Source organism: Pseudophryne corroboree, chromosome 6 (genome assembly GCF_028390025.1).
Source record: "Pseudophryne corroboree isolate aPseCor3 chromosome 6, aPseCor3.hap2, whole genome shotgun sequence".
Lineage (NCBI taxonomy): Eukaryota > Metazoa > Chordata > Amphibia > Anura > Myobatrachidae > Pseudophryne > Pseudophryne corroboree.
In genome coordinates, this window is record NC_086449.1 from 366764539 (window position 1) to 366779387 (window position 14849).

Below are 14849 nucleotides of genomic sequence, written 5' to 3' on the forward strand. Positions count from 1 at the left end.
TTGCACCTGAATTAGGAGGGGGCAGCAGTGTTGGGGGAAAGGATGGTTAGAAGGTTGGAAGAGATTTTAAACTAGGTGTTTGGGGGGAGGGTTTAGCTAGAAACTACGGGTCATGCAGTGAGAATAGTAAGGATGGAGGTAGTGAACTAAATGGGGGTGGAGAAGGAGGGAGGGAATGAGCAGCCAGCAACAGTACTAACGAGGATGTTACCAAGGGTATTGCCAAAACACTAACTAACGACGATTATGGGTCATCAATACTGCATATAGAAAATGTCACTAGCACAAGGGGGAATACTTATCTTAATTGTATGTATGTAAACGCTAGAAGCCTTAAAGGAAAAAAAAGGGGAACTAGAAGTCCTTGCAGCAAGCAAACAGTATGATGATAAAGGCATTACTGAAACTTGATGGGACGAATCTCATGATTGGACAGTCAATCTGGAGGGTTATACGCTGTTCAGGAGAGACAGAATAATTCAAAACCAATGTGGCTTAAAAAAAGATTAAGGAACTAATGGGCAAAAAGATGCGAGCATTCAAAAAAATAAATCAGACAGGAAAGCGGAGTCATTCCTGTACCATAAGGATTGTAACAAAATATGCAAGAAAGATATACGAGTGGCTAAAATAGAAACTGAAAAGCTAGTAGCAAAGGAAAGAAAATCAAACCCTAGAAAGTTTTTTTTAAATACATCAACAGCATAAGATTAAAGAAGGGGAGTATAAGCCCTTTAAAAGACAAGTTGGGTATCTTAATCAAAGACGATAATGACATAGCAGAAATATTAAATGAGTTTTTCTCATCTGTATTCACAAGAGAGGACCAGATAGCGGGATTAACACATAACCTCAGCAACGATAATGTCCCGCTGCTAAGTGCTTATTTAAGAGAGGAAGTAGTCTGTGACCGATTAAAAAAAAAATAAGATTAATAAATCACCTGGTCCTGACGGAATTCACCCAAGGGTTCTCATGGAACTAAACTCCGAACTAGCAAGACCGCTATTTTGGATCTTCAATGACTCACTTACATCAGGCATGGTTCCCAAAGACTGGCGTATAGCAGAAGTAGTGCCGATATTCAAAAAGGGAAGTAAATCTGAACCAGGTAACTATAGACCAGTTAGTCTTACATCTATAGTGGGGAAAGTACTGGAAGGTATTTTAAGGTATAGTATACAGAAGTTCTTTGAAGTCAATAAGGTTATTATTAGGAACCAATATGGATTTGTGAAGGATAGATCATGTCAAACAAACTTACTAGGCTTTTATTAAACAGTTAACGCGAACCTAGATCAGGTTAAGGAGGTGGATGTAATCTTTTTAAACTTTGCTAAAGCTTTCGACACAGTACCGCACATGAGACTTATCTATAAGTTACAAGAACTGGGGCTAGGGAGCACAATATTCACTTGGGTTAGAAGTTGGTTAGATAATAGGGAGCACCGAGTTGTGTTAAATGGAACATTTCAAATTGGACTGAAGTTCTAAGTGGTGTGCCACAAAGGTCTGTACTTGGACTACTATTGTTTAACATTTTCATAAATGATCTACAGTAGGTCTAGAAAGCATGGTGTAAATTTTTGCAGAAGATACCTGTAAAGATATGAGGCAGGAACTGAAACTATATTTATGGCAGTTCAATCTTTATAGCATTTAATGTACTTTTTATTCCTTTTGTTCCGTTATCTATCTGGCTTGTGTCACTATTACCCCATGTGTGTGTTCATTCATTAGCCTATATAATCTGAACTATAATCTTACTCAGGTAAATACAGGTGTGCTGTGACCTGGCACACAGTGCTGTCATGTTACTGTATGTTACTGTAGGAGGATGCCATTCTGTGTATAAGGCTACAAATTAGCATGGATAATCCAGTTTAACCCATCTATTATCCTTATATGGTCACACTGGAAATAAATTTGAGGGACAGGTAATCTATCTTTGAAGATGCTCCTCCACAGGGGACAATCAGGACTTAAACCAATTTCCCTGTCATGGGGGGTCATTCCGAGCTGATCGCTCGCTAGCAACTTTTTGCAGCGTTACGATCAGGTTAAATCTCAGCAAAACTGTGCATGCGTATGCACCGCAATGTGCAGGCGCGTCGTACGGGTACAAAGAAGATCGGTGCTGGGCGATGGTCTTAATGAAAAATCCATTCGCACAGCTGATCGCAAGGTGATTGACAGAAAGAGGGCGTTTGTGGGTGTCAACTGACCGTTTTCTGGGAGTGTTTGGAAAAACGCAGGCGTGTTCAAGCGTTTTCAGGGCGGGTGTCTGACGTCAATTCTGGCACCAAAAAGACTTAAGTGATCGCAGTGGCTGTGTAAGTCCAGAGCTACTCAGAAACGGCAAAAAACGTTTTTGTGCCATTGGCTGCAAAAGTGTTCGCACACTTGCAAAGCAAAAATACACTCCCCCATAGGTGGCGACTATCTGATCGTAGCGCTGCAAAAAGTTGCTAGCGAGTGATCAACTCGGAATGACCTCCATTGTTCCTTCTGTTTACTGTCCTTTGTTAAACCCTGGGCTCTCACAGACAACTCGGAGCCTGACCCAGCATGTGGTCAGCAGGAGAAGGCCAGCTGTGGGAGGGAGGAGGGAGATACCTGAAATGGGATCCCTCCAATCAGGAACCTGTATATCCTCCCCAGGTGAGTGCGGCATGATGGGCATTTGGAAGGTTTTAAAAGAGGTTGTGCAGGTCAGCTCCTCATGTTAGTCGCAGGACTTTGGCTAAGGGGTGATTCTCTGCCAGGGAACCTTGTGAAACGCATCACCAGTGCTGTGTGCACTTATACAAATTTATTACTGAGTGGACTTATACAAATATTCTCTTGTGGACTAATCTGCTATCACTGCTGTGTGGACTCAGTGATAGTCACTCTCTGCCGGACTTCCTCCATTTCAAGTTTATTCTCTCCTCCTACAGCTCTGCTCTTTCCCTCGCCAAGCAATCCTTTTTCCAAGTACTCCTCTCTTCTCAGTCATCCTGTCCACGCCGTCTCTTTGAAACTTTAAACACTCTCCTTCGCCCCCCTCCTCCTCCCCTCCCATCTTCCCTCACTGCCACTGACTTTGTCTCCTTTATCTCCAAAATTGAGGATATCTGACACGACATCTCCCGTCACCCCTCTGCTGTCCCCCTGCCCCCATCATCCCTCCCCTCCATCTATCCCACCCTGTCCTCCTTCTGTACCACTTCAAACAAGGATGTCCACTCCCTAATCTTATCCCTCCCCCTCAACCTGCCCCCTGGACCCCCTTCCCTCCCATCTTCTCTGCTCCATCTCCCCCACTTCCTGCTTTCACCTTGCTCACCTCTTTAACCTATCGCTCTCTACTGGCATCTTTCCCTCACCATTCAAACATGCTCTGGTCTCACCTATTCTCAAAAAACACACCCTTGCCCTTCATCACCCACTAACTACCACCCCATCTCTCCCTTTTGCTTCCAAACTACTTGAACGACTGGTCTACCACCATCTCACAAGCTACCTCTTTGACAACTCCATCCTCGATCCACTACAATCTGGCTTTCGCCCACTCCACTCCACTATGACTGCCCTGGTGAAAGTCACCAATGACCTGCTTTCACCCAAATCCAGGGGCCACTTCTCTCTGCTCATCCTTCTGGAACTCTCTGCTGCCTTTGACACTGTGGATCATCCTCTCCTCCTCCGCACTCTCCTAAACGCTGGCCTCTCTAGCACTGTCCTTGACTGGTTTCTTCTTACCTCACTAACCGCTGCTTCTCTGTGTCTGTATCCGGCACCACCTATCACCATTCCATCCTTCCTGTTGGTGTCCTTCAGGGTTCTCTCCTTGGCCCCCTTATGTTCTCCCTGTATACCTCTTACTTGGGGGCACTCATTAACTCCTTTGGCCTCCAATACCATCTATATGCTGATGACACACAACTCTACCTCTCCTCTCCTGATCTGTACCCCTCTGTCCTCTCTCAGGTTTCCAGCTGCCTCTCCGCTATCTCCTCCTGGATGTCTGAGCGCTCTCTGAAGTTCAACATGGACAAAACTGAACTCATCTTTCCCCCATCCAGAGCAACACCCCCTACCAATATCTCTCACTGTTGACAACACCATCATCTCCCCCGTTCCCCAATTCCACTGCTTGGGCGTCACTCTTGACTCCTCCCTCTCCTTTGCACCCCACATCCAAGTTCTGGCACAATCCTGTCAGTTCCAGCTACGCAACATTGCTTGCATCAGGCTATTTCTCTCCCAGAGTGCAACTAAACTTATCATCCACTCACTGGTCATCTCACGACTCGACTACTGCAATGTTCTCCTCACTGGCCTCGCTTGCTCCCATCTTGCTCCCCTCCAGTCTGTCCTGAACTCTGCAGCTAGGCTTATCTTCCTCGTCCGCCGCTCCACATCTGCTACTCCCCTTCGACGAAATCTACACTGGCTCCTATTCCCCTACAGAATTCTCTTCAAACTCCTCACCCTCACATACAAGGCCATCTCTAATTCCATTGCTACCTACATCTCCAACCTCCTCTCCCTTTATACTCACTCCCACACCCTATGGTCGACCAATGACCGTCGCCTCTCCACCGCCCTGGTCACTGCTTCCCATGCCCGAGTTCAAGACTATGCCCGTGCTGCACCCCTTCAGTGGAACGCACTCCTCTTCTCCATTAGACTCTCCTCAACCTTGCAAAGCTTCAAACGGGCACTAAAAACACCTATTCATCAAAGCATACCCTCCCGATGCATAACCTAGTCCTGAGGCCGCTCCTCCATCATCCTGCCTCATGCCTTGGACATCTCAGCTTTGGTTACATACTGCCATCAGACTACCTCCCGCTTGCGTGCACCTCGTGTCATCTGTCTGTCGACCGTTCCCACTAGATTGTTAGCTCTTCAGGGCAGGGCCCTCTTTCCTCTTGTTATATAAGCCCTCTTCTTGACACATTTCACTTGCAGCTCTCCCCTACTCAGCAGCCATCTTTACCCGCTTTTTTTCCTGCTGGTAAAGGCTCATCTCCCTCTATGGCCACCGGGCTGGTAACATAACTCCTCAGACCTTCAGTTGCATAGACTACATGTGTGTATTCTAATGAGCACACAAATCTGTGAATTAGCAGCTCCACCATTGTGTGGGTGACAGCAATCTCACTCTGTGAGCATGCTGAATCTTGACTTACCACAGGTTGTGATGGCATACCATATCTGAATTGCGCAAGGAACACGTCCATTAATGATCGGAAATTCATTGCTTTTTGGAGTTTGAGTGGAAGAGTTACAACAGGTTTCTGAAATGCCAGATCATGTATAAGAATCCTTAATGGGACATGTGAAACCATAAGTTTTTTTTGTCTGTGGAATATATATATATATATGTAGTGCTCAAAGTGGGGCGATATACAGTGGTTCGAGCAGTGGCAGGTCACATATAGTGGGAAGATTCTCTGTGGGGCCAATTGTCACCTGTGGCCCCATGCCCCTAAGCGCATTATCCATCACGGTTTTCTTGCATTACAGGCAGCCCGCTGGCACAGCTATTAGAGCGGCCCTATTAGAGTGGCCCAATTAGTTTGCGAGAAAAGGCTCCAAGCCCACCCAGAAGAAAGGGAGCTCCACCACACACACCAGTGATGCCACGCATGTCGGAGGCAAAGCGGGTCCGCTTCCGGCAGTAGGGTAAGTACTGCACTCCCAGCTGCAACCTGCCAGCCTGCCACATTTGTTTTATTTTAGAGAGGATGGAGTGTAGACAATCAGTATTGGCTGGAGGAAAAAGTAAGACAACCGAGGGCTAGCAATTTGCAGGCTAGCCCTGTCATCAGGTGTGGGAGATGGAAGATGGGAGTGAGGTACTGGGGTGAGAGATGGAAGCTGGGAGCGAGGTACATGGGCGAGAGAAGGGAGTGAGGTGTAGGGATGAGAGATGGAAGGTGGGCGCGAGGTGCAGTGGTGAGAGATGTAAGGTGGGTGTGAGGTACAGGTGTGAGAGATGGAAAGTGGGAGCGAGGTTCAGGATTGAGAGATGGAAGATGGGATTGAGGAGCAGGATTGAGAGATGGAAGGTGGGAGCGAGGTATGGGAGTGAGAGCTGGAAGGTGGGAGCGAGGTGCAAGGGTGAGATATGGAAGTGGGAGTGAGGCATATGGGTTATAGAGGGCCAGAGGACATGAGAGGTTCAGGGGGTAAGTCCTTAAAGTTTCTGGGGTTCTAGGTGTACCCCAGACCCACAGCTTTTCTAATACATTTTCTGATTTTCCAATTCCTGAACTGGTAGTTACTCAAGAAAAAGAAGTAAGTGGCACTCCAAGGATTTGTATACAATCCAATAAACTGCTAGCCACAGCAGTAGTTTACTGTATATCAGCATTTCAGAGTTTAATCTTTTGTCAGGATATCTTATCCTAACAAAAGATTAAATACTGAAACATTGATATTAACTACTGGAGTGGCTAGCAGTTTATTGGATTGTATACAAGTCATTGGAGTGGTGCCTACTGTACTTCTGCTTGATGTATATATTTGGAATGCCCCACCTACAAATCCTTCAGCACCACCACCCTTCTCTCCCCTTCCCTCCTGTGGGCATTATGTGTAAGGGGCACTACTACTGTAGGCATTATGTATATACGGGGTGCTACTACTATGGGCATTATGTGTAAGGTGCACTACTACTGTAGGCATTATGTGTATAAGGGGCACTACTACTGTGGGCAGTATGTGAAAGGGGCACTACTACTGTGGACATTATGTGTGTAAGGGGCACTACTAGATTGGTCATTATGTGTGTAAGGGGCTCTACTACTGTGGGCATTGAATAAGGGGCACTACTATGTAGTTTAATATGATCGGGCACTACGAGCAGTGCCAGATTAAGGTCCACATGGGCCTGGAGCTGAGATTTATGTAGGGCCTATTGTTTGTGCAGCAGGTGGTGTGATTAGCATGGTGGGGGTGTGAGTACTGATGGGGCGGTATGACCAGTGGTGTGGGGGAGTGGTCTTAACAGGAGGTCTGGTCTACCATCTGCCTTCAACTATCTCAAACTCCCTCCCCTCTGGCTTATATGAAGCATACATCCTCCTTTTATATTATTGATGATTGCTTCCTGTTATATTGATCATTGCATACCCCCCAACCACACACACACACACACACACACACACACACACACACACACACACACACACACACACACACACACACACACACACACACACACACACATAATAGTTTAGTAATAATATTTTTATCTAGACTGCATTGACAGAGACATATACCTCAAAATGGCTAATTTCCCAATATCTATCTGTAAACAAAGTGCAGAACATGAAAACATAAGAAATAATACTAAATATATATGAAATAAAAGTAATATGTGACCTGCACTTTATGCAAATGCTACTACAAAGCCCTTCCCTTGTGTACTAGTATGCATCTGAATGTGCAAGGACTGAGACGCCCACTGTCAGTGTCTGTAGATGCTGTAACACTGCTTGGTGCTTCTTGTGACACTATTATCGGTCGCACCGTCAAAACTTGCACCAGCCCTTGCTTAAGTGCAGATTTTCCAATTTGAGTGTGCCCTCCAATGTTAACGATGAAGTGTCTGTGTACGCAAACACTTTAGCATCATGTACGCAACACGCCCATGAGACAGACCATTTTTTTGTGCATTTATATTCACCTCCCAGTCACTGCCCAGGAACTGGATACACATTGGAGGGAATTCAATTAGCTTTGCATGCATGTAGCTCCCACTTCTAAGTGCCTGGAGCTATACTATCTAGTACTGGTGCCCCTTACACATTATGCCACACGGAATGAGCCAAAATTCACATTATGCCACACAGTATGAGCCAAAATTCACATTATGCCACACGGAATGAGCCAAAATTCAGGGACAGAGAGAGTGACAACAGGGACATAGGGAGAGTGACAGCAGTGACCTAGGGACAGGGAGAGTGACAGCAGGGACAGGGAGAGTGACAGCAGGGACATAGGGACAGGAGGAGTGACAGCAGGGACATAGGGACAGGGAGAGTGACAGCAGGGACATAGGGACAGGGAAAGTGACAGCAGGGACAGAGAGATTAACAGCAGGGAAATAGGGACAGGGAGAGCAAAAGCAGGGACAGAGAGTGACAGCAGAGACATAGGGACAGAGAGAGTGACAGCAGGGACAGGGAGAGTGACAGGACAGAGAGAGTGACAGCAGGGACATAGGGACAGAGAGAGTGACATAGGGACAGAGAGAGAGAGAGTAACAGCAGGGACATAGGGACGAGAGTGACAGCAGTGACTTAGGGACAGAGAGTGAACGCAGGGACAGGGAGAGTGACAGCAGGGACATAGGGACAGGGAGAGTGACAGCAGGAGAGAGAGAGAGAGTGACAGCAGGGACATACGGACAGAGTGACATGGGGACAGGGAGAGTGATAGCAGGGACATAGAGAGTTACAAAGGGACAGGGAGAGTGACAGGGGGACATATGAACTGGGAGAGGGACATAGGGGTCGATTCAATTCACCGACAGTTGAATAGCGCCGGGAATTAGCTCCCGGCGCTGTTCAATACAGCGCCAAGTGACACTCAATTGTCGGGAATTCGTCTCTCACCCCCAGGGGATGAGAGAGAAAATCCGACAAAAGTGCTGCCGCATGGCCGCCGCGAGGCTGATTCTGTCGGGAATCAGCATCGCGGCGGGGAGTTAAGTCGGAGAATGCCCGTTCTCCTGACAAATCAACCTGTTAAGTCCGGGAGAACGGGCATTCGCTGACTTAACTTGAGCTGAATTGAATAGTGCCGGGAGCTAATTCCCGGCGCTATTCAACTGTTGGTGAATTGAATCGACCGCAATGTGACAGAGAGAGGGATAGCAAGGACATACAGTAGGAAGAGAGAAAAGCAGCAGGGTAAGATTATCTAATTGCCAGCAGTGAGGAGGAGGAGGCTGTGGTCAGTGGTGGAGAGGAGGAGGCTGTGGTCAGAGGCGGTACGGAGGATGAGGAGGCTGTGGTCAGTGGCAGCGGTGGTAATGAGGAGACTGTGGTCGGCGGCGGCGGTGCGAAGGAGGAGGCGGCGGCGGCTGCTGTGGCCTTCAGTATGGCTCTGGTTGTGAAGCCCCCCCCCGCGTCCAGTCTGCCTATCATTTCAAATCAAATGCAGCCAATCAGGAGCAGCCATGTGTCTACCGGTTCGAGAGCTCCAATTTGCGCTTGAATAACGCCAAATCTGAAATGATGGCGGCGGCGGGGGTCTTCAGTCAGTGCTCGAAGTGTTGGCATGCCATAGCAGTGTATACCATTACCGGCCCACTTTGTGCACCGTATATTTATGCAATATACTGTGACCACTGCACCAGCACACACAGAGTTACACTGCACTGCACACACCATACAGTGGCAGTGCAAAGGGTTACATCGCACTGCTCCAGCACATACTGGTTTACACTACACTGCTCCAGCACACAAAGGGTTACAAGGGGCTACAACATACACAGCACACACAGGGCAAATCCATTGAGTGAAAGCACACACTGGGTTCCACCGCACTGCACCAGCACACACAGGGTCAATCTGTACAGTGGCAACACACACAGCATGTGCGCAGACCCACAAACACAAATAATCAGGTATTACGTGCATCTCTGAATCAGGCCCTGATGTTCTTAAATCACCATACAGATGTGTCCCGCTACAGCCTTGCTGCTTTTAGCAGCGTGCTGTAGCGGGACCACAATGCGAATGCAGTGAATGGGAGGCGGGTGCATGCACACGCCAGCTCCCAATCATGTCTATGGCATAGCGGGAGTGTGCGATTGCACGCGCCCCGCTATGCCGTGCTGTGCTTACTGTGATGCGTACAAATTACAGCAAGGACAAAAAGGGACACAGCTGTATGCTGCTTTGCAGACAACTTCAGGGAACACCACCAAGTAGGGAAAAATCAGCTGTACCACTCACCAATCCTGGGTTTCAGAGATCCAATGCTGTAGTTGTCCAGGCTTCAGGGTATCCAGGTACTGAGATGTTCTGGTGTAGTCACACCAAACCATAGGTTCTTCGGATGGCTGGGGTGCAGAGCTTAGAGCAACCAGGGGCACCCACACCTGGTGACATTTTCAGGTGACCAGGAGTGGGGTTTATCATGACTGGGGGAGGAGTTGAGTGAAACCAGGGTGGTCTACACTGGTGACACAGCTAGTTCTGATGGCTGTGGGTGGAGCTAAGTGTGACCAGGGGACTCCCACACAAATGACACAGCTGCAAATGACACAGCTTAAAAGGAGAGGAGCTTAGTGCAGCCAGTAGGCTCCCACACTGGTGACAAAGCATCTCATGGCCGGGGCCAGAAGTTAGTGCTGGCAGGGGGCGGAGCTTATCACGACCAAGGGGCGGGGCCTAGCGTGAAAAGGAGGGTCTCACACTGATGACAAAGCATTGGAAGGCCAGGGGCGGAGCCTAGCGCGGACAGGAGTATCAGACACTGGTGGCAAAACATCTGATGGCTTGGAGCGGAGGTTAGTGCTGCCAGGGGCGGGGCCTCACATGGCCAGGCGTGTCACACCTTGTTGCATACTTGCCTACCTGACCCTCTCCATGAGGGAGAAAATGCTCTGTTCCTGGACTTTCCTGGTAATGTATGATTGCCATCACCTGTGGTGAGCTAGTTAATTGATAAGAAAGGTGTTTCACCACAGGTGATGGCAATCATACAATACCAGGAAAGTCCTGTAACAGAGCATTTTCTCCCTCATGGAGAGGGTCAGGTAGGCAAGTATGCGCTTGTTGGCAAATACTTGGTTGGCGGGGGGGGGGAGCTTAGCACGACCAGGGGCGGAGCTTCGGACAGCTGCGGTGATCGGCGGCCAGGAACTGGGGGTACAGTATGTGTGTACAATGCTTAGGGCAGCCAGGAGTGGTGCCAGGAAAACTTTTTTCTTTTCCTGTCAACACTGCACTGCAGAGGATCCTCTGGGCCTATTTTCATGGGAAGGCCTGGAGCTGCAGCTCCACCCGCTCCATTATTAATCCGGCCCTGACTACGAGCGGTGTAATGTTAACAAGATTGTGCTACAGTATGGCGTAATTTGAACTGATACTATTGTGTGGCCATGCCCTGCCCATTTTTCTGTAGTGCGTACTGTCCCTTTATTAAGTATGGGAGGGTGCAAATGTAAAGTTTGCAGGGTTGCGCCGAACACCCTTGCACCGGCCCTGCCTATATCACAGGAAGTATCTCTTTATCAGACTAATTAATTAAATTTTGAATTACGTTAAGGAGTATACCACAAGTGGCGCTGAACCTCACTATTTTCTATGCATACATATGGGTATGGGACTCAGGGTCGACTGTGTCTAGGTCGACACAAGAAATAGGTCGACTTGGCCATGAGGTCGACATGAACAAGGTCGACATGAAAAAAGGTTGACACAAGTTTTTCATGGTTTTTTGGTGTCGTTTTCTTTGTAAAGTTACCAGGAACCCCAATTAGTGCATCATGTCCCCTCGCATGGCTCGCTTCGCTCTCCGTGCTTCGGCCAAGCTGCCTCACTCCGCTACTGTTGCGCTCGGCACAGGTTACCGTTCCCAATCGTAGTCCATGTGGATCGTAAAGTATGAAAAAGGTTAACAAAAGAATAAAAAGTGAAATAATCATGTCGACATTTTTGCATATCAACCTTGTCCATGTTGACCTAATGTCGTGTCGATTTATTTCTAATGTCGACCTATTCACTGTCGACTAAAGGGTGTCGACCCAGAGTACGGATACCCATACATACATACATATTTTCACTTTTACGTATATAGGGGATCATTCAGACCTGATCTCTTGCTAGCTATTTTTTGCAGCGCTGCGATCATAAAGTCGCCGCCCATAGGGGAGTGTATGTTTGCTTTGCAAGCGTGCGATCGCATGTGCAGCCGAGCACTACAAAAAAGATTTGTGCAGTTTCTGAGTAGCTCAGAACTTACTCAGACGCTGCGATCACTTCAGCCTGTTCTGGCCCAGAATTGACGTCAGACACCGGCCCTGCAAACGCTTGAACACGCCTGCATTTTTCCAAACACTTCCAGAAAACGGTCAGTTGACATCCACAAACTCCCTCTTCCTGTCAATCTCCTAGCGATCGGCTGTGCGAATGGATTCTTCGTTAAATCCATTGCTCAGCAATGATCCGCTTTGCACCCGTATGACGTGTCTGCGTCATGCGCAGTTCGGACCTGATCGCAGCGCAGCGAAAAAACCTAGCGTGCGATCAGGTTTGAATGACCCCCATAGATTTAATGCAATACTGATCACTTATTATAATCTTGTGGGTATTAAGAGGAAAAAAATGTTTTATTGTTCCCATCTACAATTACCAGTGGTGCAAGTATGATGGTACAGGGCAGTGTGGTTCAACATTAAGAAATTAGTAGCCAGAACACCATACCCCCTACCAGAGCCGGCCCTAACCAATATGATTCCCTAGGCAAGATTTTGGCTGGTGCCCCCTAGCACCACCGCTTGTTCCGCCTCTGACCCTGCACCCCTTTCCAGCACCATCACCCCTCACCCATAGCAGTCCTTATTTTGGTGCTCCTACCATCTATATTTTAAACAGGAACAGCACGCACATTTGGTGCACAGTCCAAAAAAGGGTGTGTTCTTGCTAGAGATGAGCGCCGGAAATTTTTCGGGTTTTGTGTTTTGGTTTTGGGTTCGGTTCCGCGGCCGTGTTTTGGGTTTGACCGCGTTTTGGCAAAACCTCACCGAATTTTTTTTGTCGGATTCGGGTGTGTTTTGGATTCGGGTGTTTTTTTTAAAAAACACTAAAAAACAGCTTAAATCATAGAATTTGGGGGTCATTTTGATCCCAAAGTATTATTAACCTCAAAAACCATAATTTACACTCATTTTCAGTCTATTCTGAATACCTCACACCTCACAATATTATTTTTAGTCCTAAAATTTGCACCTAGGTCGCTGGATGACTAAGCTAAGCGACCCTAGTGGCCGACACAAACACCGGGCCCATCTAGGAGTGGCACTGCAGTGTCACGCAGGATGTCCCTTCCAAAAAACCCTCCCCAAACAGCACATGACGCAAAGAAAAAAAGAGGCGCAATGAGGTAGCTGTGTGAGTAAGATAAGCGACCCTAGTGGCCGACACAAACACCGGGCCCATCTAGGAGTGTCACTGCAGTGTCACGCAGGATGTCCCTTCCAAAAAACCCTCCCCAAACAGCACATGACGCAAAGAAAAAAAGAGGCGCAATGAGGTAGCTGTGTGAGTAAGATAAGCGACCCTAGTGGCCGAACACAAACACCGGGCCATCTAGGAGTGTCACTGCAGTGTCACGCAGGATGTCCCTTCCAAAAAACCCTCCCCAAACAGCACATGACGCAAAGAAAAAAAGAGGCGCAATGAGGTAGCTGTGTGAGTAAGATAAGCGACCCTAGTGGCCGACACAAACACCGGGCCCATCTAGGAGTGTCACTGCAGTGTCACGCAGGATGTCCCTTCCAAAAAACCCTCCCCAAACAGCACATGACGCAAAGAAAAAAAGAGGCGCAATGAGGTAGCTGTGTGAGTAAGATAAGCGACCCTAGTGGCCGACACAAACACCGGGCCCATCTAGGAGTGGCACTGCAGTGTCACGCAGGATGTCCCTTCCAAAAAACCCTCCCCAAACAGCACATGACGCAAAGAAAAAAAGAGGCGCAATGAGGTAGCTGTGTGAGTAAGATAAGCGACCCTAGTGGCCGACACAAACACCGGGCCCATCTAGGAGTGGCACTGCAGTGTCACGCAGGATGTCCCTTCCAAAAAACCCTCCCCAAACAGCACATGACGCAAAGAAAAATGAAAGAAAAAAGAGGTGCAAGATGGAATTGTCCTTGGGCCCTCCCACCCACCCTTATGTTGTATAAACAGGACATGCACACTTTAACCAACCCATCATTTCAGTGACAGGGTCTGCCACACGACTGTGACTGAAATGACGGGTTGGTTTGGACCCCCACCAAAAAAGAAGCAATTAATCTCTCCTTGCACAAACTGGCTCTACAGAGGCAAGATGTCCACCTCATCATCATCCTCCGATATATCACCGTGTACATCCCCCTCCTCACAGATTATCAATTCGTCCCCACTGGAATCCACCATCTCAGCTCCCTGTGTACTTTGTGGAGGCAATTGCTGCTGGTCAATGTCTCCACGGAGGAATTGATTATAATTCATTTTAATGAACATCATCTTCTCCACATTTTCTGGATGTAACCTCGTACGCCGATTGCTGACAATGTGAGCGGCGGCACTAAACACTCTTTCGGAGTACACACTTGTGGGAGGGCAACTTAGGTAGAATAAAGCCAGTTTGTGCAAGGGCCTCCAAATTGCCTCTTTTTCCTGCCAGTATAAGTACGGACTGTGTGACGTGCCTACTTGGATGCGGTCACTCATATAATCCTCCACCATTCTTTCAATGGGGAGAGAATCATATGCAGTGACAGTAGACGACATGTCCGTAATCGTTGTCAGGTCCTTCAGTCCGGACCAGATGTCAGCATCAGCAGTCGCTCCAGACTGCCCTGCATCACCGCCAGCGGGTGGGCTCGGAATTCTGAGCCTTTTCCTCGCACCCCCAGTTGCGGGAGAATGTGAAGGAGGAGATGTTGACAGGTCGCGTTCCGCTTGACTTGACAATTTTGTCACCAGCAGGTCTTTGAACCCCAGCAGACTTGTGTCTGCCGGAAAGAGAGATCCAAGGTAGGCTTTAAATCTAGGATCGAGCACGGTGGCCAAAATGTAGTGCTCTGATTTCAACAGATTGACCACCCGTGAATCCTTGTTAAGCGAATT